Source organism: Aedes albopictus, chromosome 3 (genome assembly GCF_035046485.1).
Source record: "Aedes albopictus strain Foshan chromosome 3, AalbF5, whole genome shotgun sequence".
Taxonomy (NCBI): domain Eukaryota; kingdom Metazoa; phylum Arthropoda; class Insecta; order Diptera; family Culicidae; genus Aedes; species Aedes albopictus.
The window spans coordinates 324,478,113-324,500,132 of record NC_085138.1 but is presented as its reverse complement, the minus strand read 5'-3'; the positions used below and the strand labels follow the sequence as shown (position 1 = coordinate 324,500,132).

Genomic DNA, 22,020 nt, shown 5'->3' with positions numbered 1-22,020 from the left:
ATATAGCAATTTCACGCTGCTCATAATACCAAAGGTAGCACAGAACCATCTTAAAACGCATATTTTTATTGAAATTACGTATGATACAGTATACTACAGTATTGGTACAATGTAGTTTTCCAAATAACCCTGGAATTTGAAATGCAGTTTTGTTATAGATAAAAATGTCCAAAGTAGCCCCCATCCGGTTCTATATGAGATGTGTCCGACTGGTGTATGAACAACTTTTTTGTTTATTGATGGATTTAGCTCAAATTTTGCATACATCCTACATACATACTCACAATTATTGTGTATAAAAATTGCGGAAATTCATTCACTAGTCTGGGAGTTATAATGTCATAAATTTGAAAAACCATGAAAAAGTGTATAAAGAAGCCCCGCACGACGGTAGGCAGTAAGGTAGTTCAAAAAATCGTTTTTTCTCCACACCACTTATTCGATTCATAACCAGAATTCTATGCCTTCTACCAAATTTTGAGCTGAATTGGTTGAAAATTGAGAGTGCACAAGCCCTTGGGAATTACTATGGGAAAAGGACGCTTTTTATTCAATTGACCGTAGCATTTCCCCAAGTGCCCTAGAGTGTTAACCCTCTAATACCCAATCCCGCCTTTAGACGTGGTATAGTTTGAGCATTTTTGTAATTTTTGTTTTGTGGAAAATTATTTTTTTAATATTTTTGGCTGATATTTAGGACTATTCTGTATATCTCAAAATGGTTTTGGTGTATTTAAAAGCGTATTTACATTTTTTAAAAATCATTGAAAAATTCATGTTTTAGTCACCTTTTAGAAGTCATTGTTTATTTTGTATTGAATCGCTACAATTAACATATTTAAAAATTTTCCCAAATTATTCTATCCTTGTTTAATAGTTTAAGGGAATCGAATACACTCTTAAATTATTTTCCTTAGAATTACACGGAAAAGATAATTTTCTGTGAAAAAAAATTAAAATAATAATATTTCAACAATAACCATAAAATCTCAAAATGTTTTCATCTCAAAAAATCCGTTCCCCAAATTGGCTTCCAGGAAAAATATAAAAGTGTGGGGATGTTCAAAAATAAAAATTAGAAAAATCAAAAACTTAAATTCACGAAATCGAGAATTAAAAAGAATCATCTCCCAAAACATGTTTAAATCGATTTTAGATGACGAAAACTTATATTTAGATCAAAATCAAAAATTTGGGTATTAGAGGGTTAATTGACCCTTGGTACTGCTAGGCCACTCTATCAGCTACAACTTTGCCGAAGACCACATTCAAATCAGACGTCTCATTAATTAGTTATCGATTTTTATCCAACTGGAGAAACTTTAGCAGTGATCGTTCAGCTTCCCAGCAGGCAACATTGCTGCACATGGCGCCAAAGATAGCACACAGAAATCATGGCTACTATGTTTCCCCTTAACTCCTAAAAATAAATCGATGAATGATTTCTGTTGGAAATTTTACGAGGAATAATCCCTCCGAAGACCGCAAAACGATCCAAGGCATGTGGAAAAAGTTTTTGACTGAAACCCGTATGGCATGCCAACGCTGTTTAACATGTAAGGAATAACAATAAATAATAAAATCTCGTCATTTTATCGATCGGGTGAGGCTTGATAACTTTTTCTACGAACGTCGCATCGGTTTGCGGTCTTCGGATGTCTGATTCCTCATGAAGTTTTCTACAGAAATCATTCATCGATTTATTTTTAAGGGTCTAGGGGTGACTCCTAGCGATTTTTCTTTGCAGAAGTAAAATTTCCCCATAGTAAATCGTATGAAAAACTAAGAATGGCGGGCGCTAAAATATAGTTTCTTCGATCGATCTGAAATTTTGCACAGTTGATATGGGACCAAAGTGGAACTCAAAAAGTATACAGGAGTTGAAGTTATTCCATTGTTTGTATTTCCCCATATAAACCGTGTACCAGGCTAGTAGCCATCATGATCAAAGATTTTCATTCTGGATAAATATCGATTACTAATTAATGAGGCGTCCGATTTGAATGTGGTCTTCGGTAAAGTTGTAGCTGATAGAGTTGCCTAGTAGTACCAAGGGTCAATTAACACTCTAGGGCACTTGGGGGGGCACTTTGTGCCTGCCACACGATATACACATGCAAAATGGTCATTGGCAGAGGAAGCTCTCAGTTAATAACTGTGGAAGTGCTCATAGAACACTAAGCTGAGAAGCAGGCTTTGTCCCAATGAGGACGTTACGCCAAGAAGAGAGAGAGAGAGAGGCACTTGGGGAAATGCTACGGTCAATTGAATGAAAAACGTCCTTTCCCCATAGTAATTTCCATACAAACTTTGAAGGGCTTGTGCACTCTTAATTTTCAACCAAAACAGCTCAATTTTTGGCAGACGGGTTTGAATCTGGTTACGAATCAAATAAGCGGTGTGGAGCAAAAACGATTTTTTGAACCACACTAGTAGGCAGGCAGGACGACGTTTGCCGGGACTGCTAGTTATAAATAAGATTGCTCGACACAAGGTTTTCAAAAGCTTATAGGCCCGGAAAACCGTAAGCACTGAAGTATGCCGTATATGGGTATATAACACTATCTTAGACTGAACTTAACTGAACGATGGACGTCCATGAGAAACAGCAGAGATGTTTAGAAGAGAGACAATTTAAAAAAAAAACGGCTTTCAGAGGACCCTGGAAGCTAACTTTTCTCCCGAGGATTTTTAAAAGATCCTACTTCATTGGAACATGGTTGCTGTTACCTGTTATCTGGAGGCTTCTTTCTTTAGAATTTTGGTCGATCATTTTCAACTTCCCCTGTTTTATATAAGGTGATTTTCCTTCTAATAACGTCACACATTTTTCTCCTCCAATCTCAAGACCAACAGAACGGATCCAATCTTGCTCCTCTAATGATCGGTTTCATAACATTTTCTCAATCTCTAGCTCAGCGCGAACAACATCATCATGATGACCATCCGATCTTTTGGATTGGATTAGCTTTCACTCGAGCTTTCGTACGGAACTATTTCTTCCTGGTTCGTGGAAATTATTGCAGCCGATAATTTCATTTTGCTTAAATACGGTTCTTAACAACCAAAATCCAAGATGCATCGGTGGATCAGATGGGAAGCGTGGCGATATTAGACAGAAATTTGAAGGGAATCTCGAGGATTTAATCTGGAATCTGCATCGAGCAGCAAAAAAAAAATCAGTTGAATTGGGCGAACAAGCGGCAAGAAAAGGGCAGCAGATAAACTTTTTTTTTCTTTTTTTCCTTGTCCCAATTTTTGACAGCTCCCTTCAGAGACTTGCAACGTATTTTTGAAGCTGGCCGTATATCAGCCGAATAATGCACCAAAAGTGGCTTTTGAGTAGCTCTATTGGAGGATATAGTATCTATTAGCCCTGTTACCCTGGTTCTATATTCGACTATATAACCGATTTGATGCCATTTTTTGGGGAATTAAGGTTACTTGGGAAACATTACTCAACGACGCCAACGCAATGCAATGACTGGTTCAACGAGGATTGACAACGAGTAACGAATGCCGCCAGAAGTCGAATTTCAGTGGCCGATTTCTAGTTCAACAGAGAGCGGTACAGAGAGATGGCAAGAAAAGAAACGAATTATCTCAGCAGTAACCGACAGAGAAAGAGAATGTGATTGCTGGAGCGCAGGAAAGTATGGATAGCAACGATATGCGGATGTTTTATGCATGCCAAAATACATAAGTTAATGGTGACGATTCCGACGAAATTTTTATGGCATCATCTACACATATATTGCTCGTAAAAAAAATCAGCCATTTGGATGCATACAATCAAAAGTTATACACTATTTCCGTCATACCGTTCAAAATCATTCTGAATGTATGTAACTAATTATGTGAAAGTATAGCCTTAGATGTCCTGAAAAACTTTGCGGAAGACCGCAAAGCGATCCAAGTCTTGTGACAATAGTTATTAATTGGCGATGGTCTAAAGATGTTTAACGTTTAACATGTAAGGGAATAACATCAATAATTAAATCTTTCTTCTTGGCAGAAATTGCCAAGGGTATAAGTTTTTCTTATACATTGGATCACTTTGCGGTCTTCGACAAAGTTTTTCGACACATCCTTGGCTAAACTTTTACATAATTAGTTATATGGTAAGGACAATTTTGAGCAACTTTCAAGACCGAAAAGTATATTTTTTCATGAGAATTCCATACAAACCTCAATCGTGATGCGCAAAATGTAAATTAAACCAATCATGCCCAAATTTTACACAGTTGCTTGGGATCTATGGCACCTTAAAAACTTTGATCTGGTTGAATCTTATCAACTTGAAACTGCCATACAACGTTGAACCACTCTATTGCATATATTACAATCAAGTAAACTCGGATTCTCAGTGCTGACATGTGGTGCAACAAGACATGATTTGCCGCTAGCATAATCAGCACCAAACAACAAATCGTATGAATAACAACACAACCGACCATTCTTATAGCTTAAGAAAGCGAGGAGAAGAACAAGAAACGCTATGGCATCTGAAATCATACAGCATACTATGCTCGTTTGTTGATATAACAGTGCAGCATTGACGACGACGTCGAAGGCGATGCCCTACGGATGGTCTTACTGGAGGCAAGAAGTCTCTCCTCTATGGTGGTGACCGAATCCACGAGAAAGCTGCAGCTCGGGAATCGAAACCGGCTTTTTAAACTAGCTTCCTGGTAGTATGTACGGTCGCACGGACGACAGTGTAACAACAACAACATCAACTAGAAGGGAGAAAAAACAGCAAAACAGCATCACCTGAAAGGCTTAACCTGGACAGATGGACATAACTCTTTGAATGTTTGAAACATTCAACGCGTAGCACCTACGATGATTGGGAACCCAGGGCAGGAATGTCCCAAACGGGGCTTAGATAAGCCTTTGGAGATTTCTGTTGGCACACACACACGCTCTTTGCAACCCCGGAGGATACAAATAACCATGGAAAATATTTTTGAATTAACATTCTTCCAGCCTTCTTTTCATCATTGAGTAGTGCGTTGCGCGGTTCGTCGCGAGACCTCTCCCATGGCGGGTTGTTGCATTCTGCCTGCGCCTACCTTATAGTGCAGGTAACCGAAGAAGACGGCGAAAGAAGATTTATCGCCGTGGCATTCCAGATTGGCTGGTTCCATTTTTCATGGGGGCCGTTGTTGGTTGCTTGGTTGGTGTACGCGAAGTAAAACCCATCTCTGCGTTTGGTATGCTGTGCTATGCATTCCTTTCTAAAAGGGTTTCGGAAAAGATCAGTTATATCTGGTATACCATCCCGGCTAACAAAACGGGTTCTCGTCTGTGCAAATTTGATACCATCGCAAAACTACCGGTAATGGTAGATTAATCTGGAAAATTGTCTTTTCTTTGCCTCATCTGCAAAATCTACCAACTTGCTGGGAAATGATGAAACGGTTCTTTAACGCGCATATCGAAAATTATGCGTTCCACCAATTTTCCGAAATTGATCCATACGCTTACAAGAGTGGTACCTGTAAGTAGTAGTTGGCAACAGAAGCAGCAGCCAGCACTTTGGCCTCATCCCTTCCAAGCGGGTTCGTCTTCCGACCCGACAAGTGAATCTCTCACAACTTACATAAAAGGCTTCACGCCATATCGCTTCGTCAGGGCTTCTAGCTATGTATTATTACAACTCTTTCGAAAACAAAAGTGTAAAATAACAACCATGTTGCTCTTCAGTAGGTTAATTAAGGTGCTTCTCAGGATCCGCCTTGCGACGGTGCTGTGCTGTGCGTCGAAACAGTGAAGATCTGTACCTTAAGTTTACCACTTTGCTATTGGGAACATGAATTAATATTTGTATACGCGGTAATACACTACGCAGAAGCATAATTCATCACTTCCTGTGAGTATTTTTGGTCTGTTTGAATTGATGGCCCAGAAACTGATCCACTCTCGTCGTAAAATTACTGACATTAGCAAGTACAAGCGTGGTTGAACGAAAAGGTTATCACAATAATAAGATATATGTTATTTTGTTCTCTTGAGACATAAGTGTTTCACTAATGTTTTAGATAATACTGTTTTCATACTGAAAACGTGTAATTAGAAGGCACAGGCCAGGGCACAATGTTGCTAATTGGCAAATTGCAATAAATTTGTGAAAAAAAAAACGCATCCTGGTGGGACCCAAACCCACGACTCCGTATTGCTAGACCGATGCTTTAACCAACTAAGTCACAGAACAGGTAATAATTCTGCGAATCTCAAACTGACTCCCAGCCCACATCATGAATACTCCCTTTTCACAAATCCATCTCTATTTCGGCTAAGATGCCAATCTGCAACACATTCGTGTTTGTACCAGTTTTGCATCAGTCTGCAAGTTTTAAATTAACTGTTTAACTTTAACTGTAAACCATAACTAATACATCTGCCAGGTTTTCGAGGTGTCTATTGACATTTATTTGGTAAAACTTATGCAAAAGTTTTTGCAAACTGCTTTAGGAGTTTCTAACGCATCTTTTGGAAAAAATTAAGGTGAAAGTCTTTTGCGACCAACTTCTAAATATTCATTATTATTACATCAACAAACTTATTGTGCCAATGATGGTTTTTACTTAAAAATAACAACAAAGCTCGTTCCAATAACAATACAATGTGTTTGTAGCGTTTCGACGTGTACCTATCAATCGATATCTACTATGATAGCTCGGCAATCGGCGAGGGTCACGCCAGGGAAGCTTGCGAAGTGAGATACAGATGAAGCGACGCTGAACCGATTCAATCCTTACTATGCCGTTCTGATAGTATGGAAGCCAGACAGCGGAACAATATTCTAGAGTCGAACGAACAATCGAGTAATAGAGTTAGTTAGGGTCGATTTCTTCACCCTGGATTAAGCGTTAAACTAGATTTAACTATATGGGTAAGCCTGGCCTACCGGTTAAGCCGAGGTGAAGAAATCGGCCCTTAAAGCAGCAGACATCGGTAAAGGTCTTGGCAATACGGAAAATGAATCCTAGAGTCATATAAGCCTTTGCGATAACATACGACAAGTGGTGTTTGAGAGTCAGCTGAACGTCCAGAATTACACCTAAGTCTTTCACAAGGTCAGCTCGTTGAAGTTCTGTCCCGTGTAACTGATAGTTAAACAGGATTAGCTGTTTTCTCCGAGAGAACGAAACAACGGTGCATTTTTCAGGGTTAACTATCGTACGATTCAAACTGCACCAGTTCGCGAAGGCATTCTGTAACCGTTCGTCCGATCTTCTGAATAGAAATGCCGCAAACACAGTGGCTTATGCGCCACTCTCTAGATGAGAGACCACTGGTCGTGTATTATTACGTTGCCCGACTAAGCTTTTAACAGCATGAGTGCAATCTACTAGGGGAGGAATGATCGAACGGTTGCTAGGTATATAACGCAGAAACTAGGCCGTAAAACCTCAAAGTGAATCAACCTGAAGCGAACGCACCGAAGCAGTAAAGTGAACCTATAACGCAAATGTGCTCAACGGACACGTGACTCAAGAATATCCTGGTTGGACAAAGTTACCTCAGGGATCGGTAGGAATGAACTGACAAACTCAAAAGTAATTTAGATTGAATTCATTTATGTATTGTCTTCATTTTTTCAAAAGATTCATTTATGTGTAACGTGAAAGTGTATGTGTTGTAGTGTGTGTGACATGGCCATGCTTTACGACATACCTGATCAGGGATTTTATGCTGGTGCTGGCAGCTGCTCGAACCGACAGGGGTGGGTCAACAGTTCGTGACGTTCAGCGGCCGGGGTACCGGCTACAGCGGGTGTCCGAACCTTTTGTTCCAGGGATCACCAGGGCTCCTCGACAGAAGCGTCGTCGGGAGGGGCACACGTGCGTGATGGGCCGAAACAACGTTGCGGGGATGGGCTGCGGCTGATGGACCGATACTCTACCGTCTCCTCTCGTCCGGAAGGCCAACGTGCCTCCAACTGGTTCTCGCCTGCGGGACTACTCAACCACCGTGACGAAATGAAACCTTCCCTCGAAGACTCTCGGCAGGTCGGATTGCCTCTTTCCCCGTTTGGCTACCGTAATGGCGGGCCCGCACGGTCCGGAATGGCACTTCGTGGAACGTAACTGGCCCAGCGAAGGCCGTAGAGCTTTCAAGCCCGTACAAAAAGCGTCAATCGGACGCTGCTGTCCGATTTGAATCTTTGATTAGTTTCAAACAATTAAAAGAATTCAATAAGAAATTACCTTTTGTACTATAGAAAAATGCACGAGAGCAGAACCTCTGTTCCTCGTGATATAAAAACTGGAACTATTGTTCATTAAAACAAAAAAGAATAGAATGGAAAAATTTAATGCCTTTTAATTCACTTCACTGCTTTGGAATAAATTCACTTCTTAAAACTTTTACTAATAAAACTTTCAATAATTTTCAATATTCACTTCGAGTTTTTAACACACCTTTTAAATAGCAACGTAGAAAATCACAGAACTGGCTTCTACTCTTCAGCCTAAATGATTTAGAAGTGAAATAGTAGCTGCGAACTTTTTACTTCATACCCTAAAATGCTTAGTCACTTTCAATGACATTCAACATTCACGCATACTTTCAAACAACATTAGACGAAATTATTTAATCTGCGGGTCATCTACATCTAAGGTTTGCCACTATTTAGCTTTATCCAGATAAAGCTTCTAAATTTATGGCTAGAAATTTTAAATTGGCGGCTGATATATGAATGGTTCTTAAAATTATCAAAACATGCTATAAAATTATAGCACATCTAAAAATTATCAAAAACTAATTTTAAATCGTTATGGATGATAGAAACTATGATTTTACTACAAAATATTATGTACAACAAAAATTAAACAGAAAAGGCGAACAACGTTACAACTTATCAACTTAAAGAATCGTAGCATCACAGATAGAACGGATGCGCAGGAACATTTTCAAATCGTTTGCGAAGCTTAATCATGGGCATTTGATAACGTAGTTGACATCGTTGAAATACAGCAGGAAAATTAGGGGACCTAGATGACTTCCTTGAGGTATTTATAATGTATTTTACCTCACGTTTTTGAGAGTACAAATCTAGAGATCCGTTAAACGTACTGGGCTGAAAATGTAACTAAATGTTCTTTGCTTGCGAGCAAGCAAACAACAAGTAGCATTTTCAATATTGCTGGCCTTCTAGATAATCATATGTGTGCTTTCGAATAGGAGAAAAAATCGTAGCATAATTTCAGGAGAAATCTTCAATCTCTAGAAAAAACAATAACTGGGATCTCTAATTAGCCTGTCTATGCTGGCAAAATTATTTTGGGAAATAGTCCACCAAAGTTCACCGTAGTGTTATTAAGCCATGTACCAAACAATTATAGTCAAGACAGTTATTGAGTATTTTACAGCTTATTAGACTTTTGTGTAGTTATTTTTTGCACAGTGATTATTTGCACACCTCACTGAACACCTACGCTTTCTCACAGTTACCCCGACAACAACTTTTTTTCTCATTGTTATTATTTAGGAAGAGAATTTGATTAGCATCGTATCGACACAGTTTCATGAAAAAATTATTAGAGCCGGAGATTCCAGATACAATATGGAGATTCATGGAGCTGAAACTAATCTGGGTGTAAATGAGTGTTGTGGTTGTGATGCGGAGGATAAGGTATACTACTCAGCTTAGTGTTCTATGAGCACTTCCACAGTTATTAACTGAGAGCTTCCTCTGCCAATGACCACGAAGGCACGAAGATACTCTATGCCCAAGGAAGTCAAGGAAATTTCCTTTACAAAAAGATCCTGGACCGACCGGGAATCGAACCCGTTACCCTCAGCATGGTCATGCTGAATACCCGTGCGTTTACCGCCTCGGCTATATGGGCGGGATTGGGTATTAGAGGGTTAATAGAACTTCCATAGTTAACTGAGAGCTTCCTCTACCAATGACAATTTTGCATTTGTATATCATGTGACAGTCACTTAAATACTCTATACCCAAGGAAGTCAAGAAAAATTCCCTTACGAAAAGTTTCCATATCGATCGGGAACCGAAACCCACCCGAAATCACCCAAAATCGCGCGTTTATTACTGCAGCAATTTGGGCCCTTTTCCTTCCTCAATCAACAGGAATTATTTCAAATAGTTTAGTTGGAATATTTGCTTTAGTTGAAATACTAAGCTAGAACTATATGGATTCGTTTCTCGGTTAATTCAGGATCTTTACGTAAGAAAGAATCCATGAATGAAGCATATTTTCCCACCATTTATAAAAATCTCGTTACTACAGAAACTCCTACATCTGCCCGCCCAATAGAGTAATTCTTGCAAGAATCCCGGCAATGTTATCTGAAGAAATCCCGTATCAGGAAAAAAAATCGGGGGGAATGCTAGTAAAAGGGATCCCGGAATAAATCCTTGGAGTAATTCCGGGAGTCCTCGGAAGGAATCCCGGCACGATTTTCATAAGAAATCCGAGGAGGAATCCCGCTAGTAGTCCATGAAAGAATCTTGGGGTAATCCCTGAAAAAAAAATCTCGAGGAGACTCTGAGAGAATCTCGGAAGAAATCCTAAGAACAAACCCAAAGGAGTCTCAGAAGAAATCCCAGAAGAAATCGCTAGAGCATTCATGGAAGGAATCCCTGATGGAATAATTCAAAGATTCTGGAGAAAAAATCTGTGTAATACCTACTTTGAAAAACCCCCAAAGAAAAACCGGGAGAAATATCTATAGGAATCTTTGAAAGGATTCAGGAAAAATTTCTATAGAAATCTCAAAAAGGAATGGGAGAATTATCAAAAAATAAAGAATAAATCCGGGAGAAATCAATGGAGGAATTTCGAGAAACTCCAAGGAAGAATCCTTGTAAGAATCTCGGAACGAACCTCTATGGGAAACCTGGGAGAAATAAATGAAGGAAGCCAGGGGAAAAACACATAAAAGAATCCCAGGAGCAAAACCTGAAAAAAACCTGTGATGCAGTCTCAGGAATAATCCTTGGAAGAATCCCGGAAGAAACGATTCCCAGGATTAATCAATTCGGAAAAACGATTCCCAGGATTAATCAATCAAGGAATGCCTGAAGAAATGTCTGGAGGAATTCCTGGAAGAAATCAATGAAGGAATTCCGCAAGGAATTGCTAATGGAATTCCAGAAAGAATTTTTGGAAAAACCAATGGAGGAATCCGGGTAGAAATCAATTAATAAATCTCCGAAGAAAATCCGGAATAAATCCCTGATAGAAACTAGGGAAGAATCCTTTAAAGAAGCACTGCATCATTCTCGGGACGAATTTCTAAAAAAAAAACTACGAGGAAAATCAATGAAAAACCCCTTATGCAGTCTCGGAAATAATCAGTAAAAAAAACACGGAAGGATTCCTGGATGAAACCTCTAAAGGAATCCCGGGCAAAATCATGAAGCAATCTCAGAAGGATCTTCGAAAGAAATTTTCAAAGAAACCCCTTAAAGAATCCTTGTAAGCAGGACAAATCTCTGAAGGAAATCTGGTAGAAATCTATGGAGAAAACCCAAGAGGAATCAATGTAGTAATCCTGGGAAAATACCTACAGGAATATCAGAAGACCCAGGAACAATCCTAGAGGAATCTTTTAGGCAGTTTCAGGAATGACCGGGGAAAGAATTCTGGAAGGACTCTCGGAAAGAATTCCGGGAAAATCAATTAAGGAATCTCAGAAGGATCTCCGGAAAAATCCTCAAATGAAATCCGGGAATCCATCAATCAATATCGGGACGAATCCAAAGGAATCCAGGGTGAAATCTATAAAGAAATCCCGATAGGATCATTGATGGAATTCTGAGAAAAATATTTAAAGAAATTCCGAGAGACCCAGGAAGAATACTAGATGAATCCTAGATTATGAAATCTCAAAAAGAATCCGTAAAAAATCTCGGATGGAATCTCAGAAGGAATCCTGGGAGAAATCTATGATGGAATCTCAGGAATAATCTCTGATGTAATGCCGGATGATATCACAGAAATAATTCCGGAAGGAATCAATAAAAAAAAAGTCGGGAGCAATTAACAACGGTATTCCAGCCCGGGAGTAATCAATGAAGCAGTCTCGGGAGGAATCTTTGAAGGAATCCCGAAAGGAATACCTGGATGGAAACCCTAGTGACATTTCTAAAGAAATCCGTAGAGGTATCCCGTGAGAAATCGATGAAAGTATACCGGGTGGAATCCGTGGGAGGATCACGGAAGGTATTTCGCGAGAAACACCTGAAAGAAAATTTGGAGGAATTCCTGGAGGAATCCAGAGAATGAAATTTGAAGTTGCGTCCTCAGTGGAATACTGAGAGGAACGAGGAATCCTTGGACGAATCCCTAAAGGATTTTCAGGAAGCATTACAAAATTAAACCTGAATGGAATCCTTAAAAAAAATCCATGTAGATTTATCGGGACGAATTGCTGAATGATTTTATAGACAAATATCTGCAATAAGTCAATAATACTACAGCACCATCTAGTGAAAAAAATATGTGTCAAATCGATTCATGGTAGCCATGAACTGACGACGACTTGCTTTGGCAAACATCTCTTCATGTGTAAGGCCAGTAGTACACAGGGTCAAATATTTGACAAGGTAAGAACTCAAGAAACAACATCATTTGGAGATTAATGAAATTCGATCGAGTCAAACAAGATGCTTGAGCATTGGTTTCTTTTTGGACAAATATTTGACCCTGCGTACAACTCAAATAACTGAACATAACTTGCAGAATAACCAACCAGCTACGTACACTAGAATTCGTACCAAAAATAAAACAAGAAGCTAAGAACAACAAAAAACACACCATAATCGGTTCGCCGCACGCAATGAAATTAAAGCAAAATATAATAACAACTCCGACAAAATTAAAAGGAAGCATCACGGGCGCACACACATTCACCGAAACAGATTCCTGTATCCTCCTGTCTCATCTCGTATGTTTTGGTCTTGATGAAAGAGGAAGTCTGGAAACTGTCTGCGGGCGGAGACCGGTTATTGGTCTCTTGCCGACGAGAAGATTGTGTGTGAAATGCATGCATAACAGACAATGAAAACGATTAACAAGGATTCATCTCTTCTTTTCTCTACTATACGATGATGATACGAGATGCGTTCGTTGATAAGTGTTTGTGTTTTATTGGGTGAATGAAATTCCATACATCGAAAGCAGTTCTCGGTCAACATGTGAAAATATCTTCAAAAACGACAAGAAAGATGATTTTTAGAAGTTTTGCAAATGTAGTTAAATATATATATATAAAAGTTCTTCAAGCCTAACTATTTAATTTAAGTATGGGAACGTCCATAAACTACGTCACGCAATAATTTACCATTTTCAACCCCCCCCCCCTCCTCCCTATGTCTACTTTTTGTATGGGACCTCTAAAATTTTTGTATGGGTCGTCACACTTTGCTGAACCCCCCCTCCCCCCTCAAAGCGTGACGTAATTTATGGACGTTCCCTATGGATCTATTTTAACTTCTTCATGTTGTATCTACACACTTATTTCTGAATTGCCTGTTCGGTACTTTTTTGACGAGATTATAACAGCAGTACGATCTCGATAGTTTCGGTAATCGATTTTACTGAGGTTCAGTAAAACAACTGTCAAAATCGTATGGAAAAGGTAAACAATGCATTTTTGCTGAACGAGCTCGGTGCTCAGCAGTTTTAATCTCGTCAAAAAAGTACCGAACTCGGTAATCAAAATTAAGTGTGTAAGTTAACAAGATGGTTCACTATGATTGAACCTAGTTCACTCACTCTACTAGAAATCTAAACAACGAAGGATTCTGTGAGTGAGTACCTACATACTAGAGACCATGAATTGGCATACCGGCGTTTTCAGCAATGTAGTGTGAGACACATTTCACGAGAGAAACTGCAAACGTGTATTTCCAGCCAGGATTCGGGTGTTTTGGTTTTGGGAGCATCCGAATTATGCGCTTTATAGTGTTGGTGAAACTCATTATATGGTTCAATGTATCGGAATACGTGCACACAATCGTGTATCGCGTTGTGATGCAATGCAATGTCACCACGGCCAATGCACCGATGCATTTTTGTGCATGTTCAGACAATGGAAAGGAAACCGGTAAACTAAGGGTCGAAAGAACGTCCAATAAACATCCATACGACATGCCATATGCCAATTGAAATCCTTTCACAGGCACTATAACTGCTGAATAGCGGCCGCTAGATTAGACTGAGGACAGCAGTCTGGTGTCCGGTCAATCCCCGGAGGAAAATGCACCCAAGCCACAATCAACACTTGATACTGGTGTGAAACTCCAGCTTATTAGTAGCGCGCCAAATAAAGGTGTGGTTTTATAGGCGCCAGTCCCGGTCGTTCGTAGAACAATAAATAATGGTCAGCAGTAAATGTTCGATTTACTTTTATTCAATCAGCAGGAAACGCGAAAACTAATAAAATTGAAATATTCGAATTTGATGTCCGTTACTCGTCCGGACTGTGGTTTCCCCCCACTTTTTATGATGACTTACTTTTCGTAAAAACATCGTCGTAGCACAAGTGCAACTGCATCGTAAAATGCTCGTTAAAATGTTCCGGAAAGCACCAGAAGCATCCACGTCTTTTTTAAAGTTTTATGTTCTTCTAGTCCTAGACTTTGGTTTACAGTTGTAGCATAAAAAGACGTATAAAGGTGCATGTGTGTGGCAGAACGCATCTTTAAACTGCTTACAAAATAGGCGCTTCTTGCCATGATGGGGAACAATAGAACATTGAACCGTATGGCAATCGGTATAAATCAGTGAACTGTGTACGCAAGCGCACCAATAAACCTGTAGGTTGTGCAACATTAACATCCAGCATTGATTGGATTGGAGGGTGGATCATTTTAATGGACAATGGCATTTAAAAGATTATGAGTGTGTTGAAATGTGTTTGGACGCACGAACTGACAATGTGGGAGTAAATGTTAGTCGACGTTCGACTGATGTTAGAATGTTAGAGAATCACGGTGTAATGCATTGTCAGACATACATGGAAGCATAAAATTAACAGCTGCAAATTGGACAACCTACAGCCTTTACAAAAGTTTTCTTGTTGAGGAACTAGTACTTGATAATTCTACGTGAGATATTTAAAATTTGATGATTAATAAATCAAACAATATCAAATTATATGATTATTGATAGGTTCCCAGCAGAGATGGAAAATTTAACGGAATGTCATAGAAACATGTGACATTTTGAAGTTTTATAATTTCGTGTGTGAATTTCCGTCCGTAAGCATCAAAAATCAATAATACTTGTAAACTGATTGGTTCGTTGATCACTACCTGGTGATAGACACACTGCGTAAAAAACTCTCCGTAATCAAAAGAGTACGGTACCAACGGCCGCCTCGATACGACCAAAGAGGCGACTGACATAGCCGGATGTCTCCTCAGCATACGCGCAGAATCTCGAGACAGCGTTACCGGACGAGGGCGTGTTCAATCAGGCCCCTGTAGAGGACTGCTGGAGTACAGTTAAGGCGAAAAGAAATCAAAATGTCAATTTTGCATCGAAACTTTAGAGGTACAAATCTAATGAATGCAGCATCGAAACATGTTGCATTTGTTTATCCTGGCATGGCTAATTTGCTAAAAGAATAGACAAATAATTATAATCCAAGTCAGGCGCATTTGCTTACGATTTTTAAGGATTCAAAAGGCTCAAGGTGGCTAGTTGTCTAGCTGGAGAACCGTGCTGCGGATATTCCGGAAGGTGGAAGGTAGAAGGTCAATGGAGCGATGAATTCCTTTATCGCCACCGGCGAGAATAATTTGGGTGAACTACGCACCCAGAGAAAGCAGTGCATCACAGATGACACCTGGAGAAAGATGGAGGAGCGAAGGAACACCAAAGCAGCGAGGAGCCAAAGCCATAGCTTGTCAGCGCTATTCGGCTCTCGAGAAGGAAGTGAATGCTATGACGCCCGTGAAAGACACATCTGGACAGCTTTTGGCCGACCTTGCTGGTTAGCTGAAACGCTGGTTCGAGCGCTTTGGAAACCATTCCAAGTACCACGCCATCAAAACCTCAACACGATCCGTCAAGGGTTCGACGCATTACCCGTGTCAACACCGAAGCTCCATCAGTGCAGGAGATAGAAACAGCCATCCGCAGTATGAAATCGTACAGGGCCCGGGGGTCGATCGCATATCAGCCGAGATGCTATACCCCGTAGTATCTGGATAACTGCTGCATGAATTATTCTGCAACATATGGGAAACCGCGACATTTTGGGTCGACTGGATGCAAGGCGTTTTAGTAAAGGTGCCCAAAAAGGGTGACCTGACTATATGCGACAACTGGCAGAGTATCATGTTTCTGTGCAGCGTTCTCAAAGTCCTCTGCAAAGTGATCCTCAATAGGATATAGGAGAATATTGACGGTAGCAGGCAGTATTCCGTGCCGGATGATCATATGTCGACCATATTGTCACACTCCGTATCACCTTGGAGCAAATCAATGAATTCCAAGAATCCCTCTACTTGGTGTTCATTGATTACAAAAAAGCTTTCTATCGTCTCAATCATGAAAACATGTGGGGGTGTCTTAGGCGCAAGGGTGTCCCTGAGAAAATCAGCGGCCTCATTGAAGCACAGTACAGGGCATTTTCGTTCAGAGTACTGTACAACGGTGTTTTGTCCGATCCCGTCCGGGTTGTTACTAAAGTGAGGCAAGGATATATACTATTACCGCTACTGTTTCTCCTCATCGTAAATCGTGGGTTGCTGTGGCAGCTCATTATCATGGAGCACCTAAATGACTTCAAAATGGCTGATGACGTTGCTCTCTTAGCTCAACGGCGCTCTGATAAGCAGAGTAAGCTCGATGATCTTGCCGATCGCTCCTCGGCGGCAGGTTTCATCATCAACGTCAACAAGACCAAATCGTTGGATGTAAACACGGTCAACCCTTCCAGCTTCACGGTAGCTTGGCAAGCAGTGGAGAATGTGAAAGTTTCCAATATCTTGGTAGCCAAATGGCGGCCGATGGTGGCACCAATATCCACATATGTGCACGGGTCAAGAAGGTGAGGGCTGCCTTTGCGAGTTTGAGAAATGTATGGAAAAACGACCAGATCAGTCGACGCATCAATATCCTAATTTTCAACTCGAACATGAAATCTGTGCTGCTGTACGCCATTGAAACTTGGTGTGTATCAGCGGAGAACACTCAACGGCTGCAGGTCAGATACCTGCGGTACATAATTCGTGCATGGTGGCCAACGTGGATCTCCATAGTCGATGTCATCAAAAGCGGAGAACACAGGTCAAGGCGATGGCTGGCAATCGTCCAGGATTGAGATCTTTCAATTCGGCCCTCTGTACCACCATGGGTGCTCAGGCCTGAAAGTTAGTACCTAGTAAATACGATTCAGTGGTAGGAAATGAGCTTTCGCAGATAATGCCAGAGCATGGTCGTCCAGAAAAACTAATTGGGCTGATACGCGCAACGTTGGATTGATCAAAATCAAGAATTCAGATTTAAACAGTGTGATGCTCTTTCCAATTTACTGTTCAACATTGTACTAGAAGGAGCGATTAGGAGGCAGGTAAGTAGAGGAATGTCACAGTCATCACACGGTCGAACATGCTCGTCGATTTAGCGGACGATATTGATCTTATCAGCATCGATCGTAGGGCAGTGGAGGAAGCTTATGCTTCTCTGAAGAAGGAATGGAGGAGAGCATAGGCTTGACTATTAACTCGACCAAGGCAACGTACATTATTGCGGGTAGAAACAGAGGTATTGCCGAGTGGTGTTAGCGCTGAGGTTGTGATTGATGGGAATGTCAGCATGGAACCAGGAAGTGGTCGGCGACTTCGTGGAGAGCCGCGAATGCGCTGCTGGCCACGCGCGGTTGAAGAAGCCCAGGGAACCCTACACATTCGGGGAAATTGAGAGGAACATCAACTGCTCTACTATACACTCGGCGTTGGGGTTGGAGTAAAGTTACTTTATAGCCAACAAGGTAGGTAGAGAGTATCATAAAGAGAGTCGGATGTAGCAGATCGGGTAAATTCTTTCCTGCCGTTTCGTTGGTTTCATTGACTTATCTACATGTACACGGAGACAAATTTCGTCCGTTTGAAACAAACATATTCATGTTTATTCAGTAAACTGATCAAATTTTTAAAACTAAAATATTAATTTTTAAAACTTAATTCAATTTGATTTCTACAATACCCATTGAAGAGCCCCCCGTTCTGCCGTCGAGAACATAAACAAAACTCTCAAGTTCCAGCTGCAGCACCAAACAATATTTCCCTTTGCAAAAAAGTCAAGTTTCACCAAAAGTTTCCACGAAATCCCATTGATTTCGAGAGCGTATGTTATTTACATGATGCTGGCATTGAAAGTGCCACGCAGGAAAGTTATACACGCAGAAAAAAGCATGGTAAAATCAAAAATATTTCAGGTAAACTCAAATAAATTGTCAATTTGTTCTGGCAACAAAAATAAAACTGTTTGGAGCAAATCGAACGTCACATTTGAAGCAAATTCAATCCATTTTTGAAACAAACATGCATCTTCTGACAGGTTATGTTAGAAACAAATGTATTTTTTTTGTGGCAGGTCGGCCCTACGGAAATATTTGTTTTCCAATACATTTTACAAAGTCATTTCCTTCTCTAGGAAAACCCACTTCCCGCGTGGCACTTTCAATGCCAGCATCATGTAGATAACATACGCTCTCGAAATCAATGGGATTTCGTGGAAACTTTTGGTGAAACTTGACTTTTTTTGCAAGAGGAAATCTTGTTTGGTGCTGCAGCTGGAACTTGAGAGTTTTGTTTATGTTCTCGACGGCGGAACGGGGGGCTCTTCAATGGGTATGGTCCACTGCACGAATATGTTCTGGCCTGCTTACTATCACACGAAATTTGACGTTTGAGCGGTGTCGGCACCGCTCAAACGTCAAATATCCCTTGAGAGTAAGCAGGCCAGCATAAATTCGTGCAGTGGACCATTGTAGAAATCAATATGTAATTGAATTAGTTTTAAAAATTAATATTTTAGTTTTAAAAATTTGATCAGTTTACCGAATAAACATAAATATTTTTGTTTCAAACGGACGAAATTTTTCTCCGTGAGCTTAAAATATGAAGGGGTGTCCATTACGCCACGATGGGTGATCATTTCGCCCCGTACCTTTCCTGTTAGCCCTTAAAAACACACGGTTTACAATTCATTATTTCTTCACAATAAAGACATTCTACCTGCTGTAAATGTTTGATATACGTAAGAAACAAGCTAAAGTTGAAAACCAACTGATAATATGTTAAGTTTTTCTCTGTTATACAGGCCTAACGTACTCATTTGCTTAGGGTGTCCATTATGCTCTTAATCCCCCTACGATATATTTATTTATTTATTTATTGCTAAATTGCATGCAGTGTCTGCGTAGTTTGCGGAACGTTACCGAAGAAAATTTCAAACTATTTTTTTCTTCTAAGTTTGATCATTTTCATTACTTTCCTTACTGGCTCTTACTTCAAGTACAGTAAAACCTCCATGAGTCGATATTGAAGGGACCATCGACTCATGGAAATATCGAGTAGTGGAACAAAAATCCTTTGGGAGGCATTTTGGAGGGACCATCATAGTAACCCAGAAATATTTTTTCAGTATGGAAAAATTTACCTCCATGAGTCGATATCGAGTCAAGGGACATCGACTCATGGAGGTTCGACTGTAGTATTCATATCTCCGAAAAAGCCAATTAAGCCAGTCAACTTATTTCATTTCATTTAATTAAAGTCAACTATGATATGTAATTTTAAATCAATACCATAAATTCTAAGTTCTAAGAAATTTCTCAAGCTTGCTGTATTTTAAAATTCTACAACTACATCTTTGAATTACACAGTTTTATAAAACGTTTGAAAAAGCTTCTACATAATAAAACATTACAGCAATTTAATATTTGATAACGGTAGTACACAAAGACTATATAGAAAATTCACAACTCAAATCCAAACACATATAAATATGTATACACAAATCGACTTACCTTATTTTGGCATTTCGGTGCAGAAGAGCAATCAGAACAATCGGAAACACTTATATTCCAGCTCCGGTCGGTCGCCGGTTCCATATTCTCTCATCGCCAGTTCTGGTGCTTCCACTCCATCCACACACAAAGCACCGACCCTAGGGCTTAGTATTAGCGAGGTGGCTGGTGGAGGCGATGCGGTGAAGCCAGACCAGAACCCAAACCAGAGAGACGAGACGAACTTGAATTATGAATGTTGTGTGTTGCGTTGCGGTGTTGTGTACGGGCAGAGATGGAAGAAAAACGCAACTAATGTGAATATATCCCAAGCCACACCACACACAAACTAACTGCGCGCGGCTGCGGGTATCCGACCGAAGAAGAAGCAGCAAAACCGCCCGAGAACGAACACCGATCCTCTCTCTGGCGGCGCTGGCTGCACACGCAACGAAGAACGACCGGCCCCAGCACCAGATTTAGATTCCGATAAAATAATGTTGGCCTGTTGGCGTTCTTGTTCCAGGAATCACTGAACAGGAATGTCGCATGAACGTTACATTTATTTTCACCGTTGAGTATACGACGTTTCTTCACTAGACTGCACTACTTTCTTCGCTTTAAATTTTCAGTGAATGATTTTTAGTTGGATATTTCATATAACACTTGAACAATTTCGACCAAACTAGCAATTTTGACAAACCTTATTTAAAACTCACTTCTTGTAATGATCAGCTGCAACAGGTTACTGAGATTTCTACAACTTCCCAAACTTCTTTGTCCGTTGCTCGTTCTCGTTAATGAACTTCTTAGCATTCACAGTTTCCCTTCAACACAGAATTGATGGTAAGCGCACATACACTACTTAAACCACAGATTTAGAAGAACACAAATTATTCGCCAATTGAATTACATTTGAGAACAAAACGCATCCATGAACTTTTTGAACAGTCCCACTCAACGCTGTATTTCAGACTTTCTTCACTTAGGAATTACACCAATCTTTCCTGGTGTTCACAACTAAGCAGCATCCATCCGAATTTACACCAGGGTTTCAAACATTCACAAAAACACATCGTATGTTGAAGGTTGATACGTTATATGCGGGTTATTCGGAGTTCTGCACTTCCTGTTCCCAATACACTACACTGTCCATCCCAGGTCAGAACACAACGTTTCGCTACAAATCAACCCAGTAACAATAAACACCGCCATACACACATTCCCCGCTCATAACGATGATAATGATTGGAATATATGGTGATCATTCAACTGTTTTTGCTTCTAACAAGTCCTAACACAGAGTCTCGAACCGCCCGATGATATAGAACCGACCTCGCGTCACAACATTCTCCAGCATACTGAACACTACTCTGACTCAACCAAACCAACAACACTCGACTCGACTGGACGCGGCGGCAATGTCTTGACTTACTGGCTATACACCTACTGGACTGGTGCTCAACTGTGTCCGTGTTATTGCGTTGCAATGAGGCGACAGACGTGCTGCAAGCAGCGAAAGCCGAAAGAAAGAAAGAAGCTGAATAAACATCAATACAACCGAGCGACGATAGTGGTAATGGTAACAATAACATCAGCGACGGTACGCAAACAACGGTGTCGGATGTAGGTGTATTGGACGATTGGCACAGCGGGAAAATACACTTCGGTCAAATGGTTAAGAAGAAAAATAAATCTAGAGACTTACACTACAACCCTAATCTTAATCAGGGTGTCGACTCAATTTTGAAAATCAAATTCCCTGACTTTCCCTGACTTTCCAGTCACTTTCACTGAAAATTCCAGGTCATGTAAATCTAAGGTTAAAGGTCTGCTCATGAGATAACATAAAATTTTATGAATTTTCCTGGTTTTTATAGGAGTGAAAGAATAGAAAGAAAAAAAAAACAAGTAAACTGAACCAGATTTTTTCCAACGGATTTAAGGTATATTGGCAGTATTTCTTCAGAATTTGTCTATCTAATACGCTGGAAACAATGTTTGATACACGTC

General features: G+C 40.2%; 1 protein-coding gene and 1 long non-coding RNA gene across 2 annotated transcripts in view; both read right to left on the bottom strand.

The window, feature by feature from the left end:
• The window catches only part of LOC109401161 (formin-like protein), a gene marked incomplete at its 3' end in the record, with an annotated part of 264,398 nt that extends 243,030 nt beyond the window's left edge, over positions 1–21,368 (bottom strand). Inside the window, 1 exon segment of the mRNA XM_062842861.1 lies at positions 20,029–21,368.
• Positions 7,570–9,067, bottom strand: LOC115270403 (uncharacterized). Its single transcript, XR_009999142.1, has 2 exons — positions 8,217–9,067; positions 7,570–8,156 (listed from the first exon to the last, which is right to left on the bottom strand). It is a non-coding gene; the product is annotated as an uncharacterized LOC115270403 (long non-coding RNA).
• Positions 21,369–22,020: the final 652 nt, after the last annotated feature.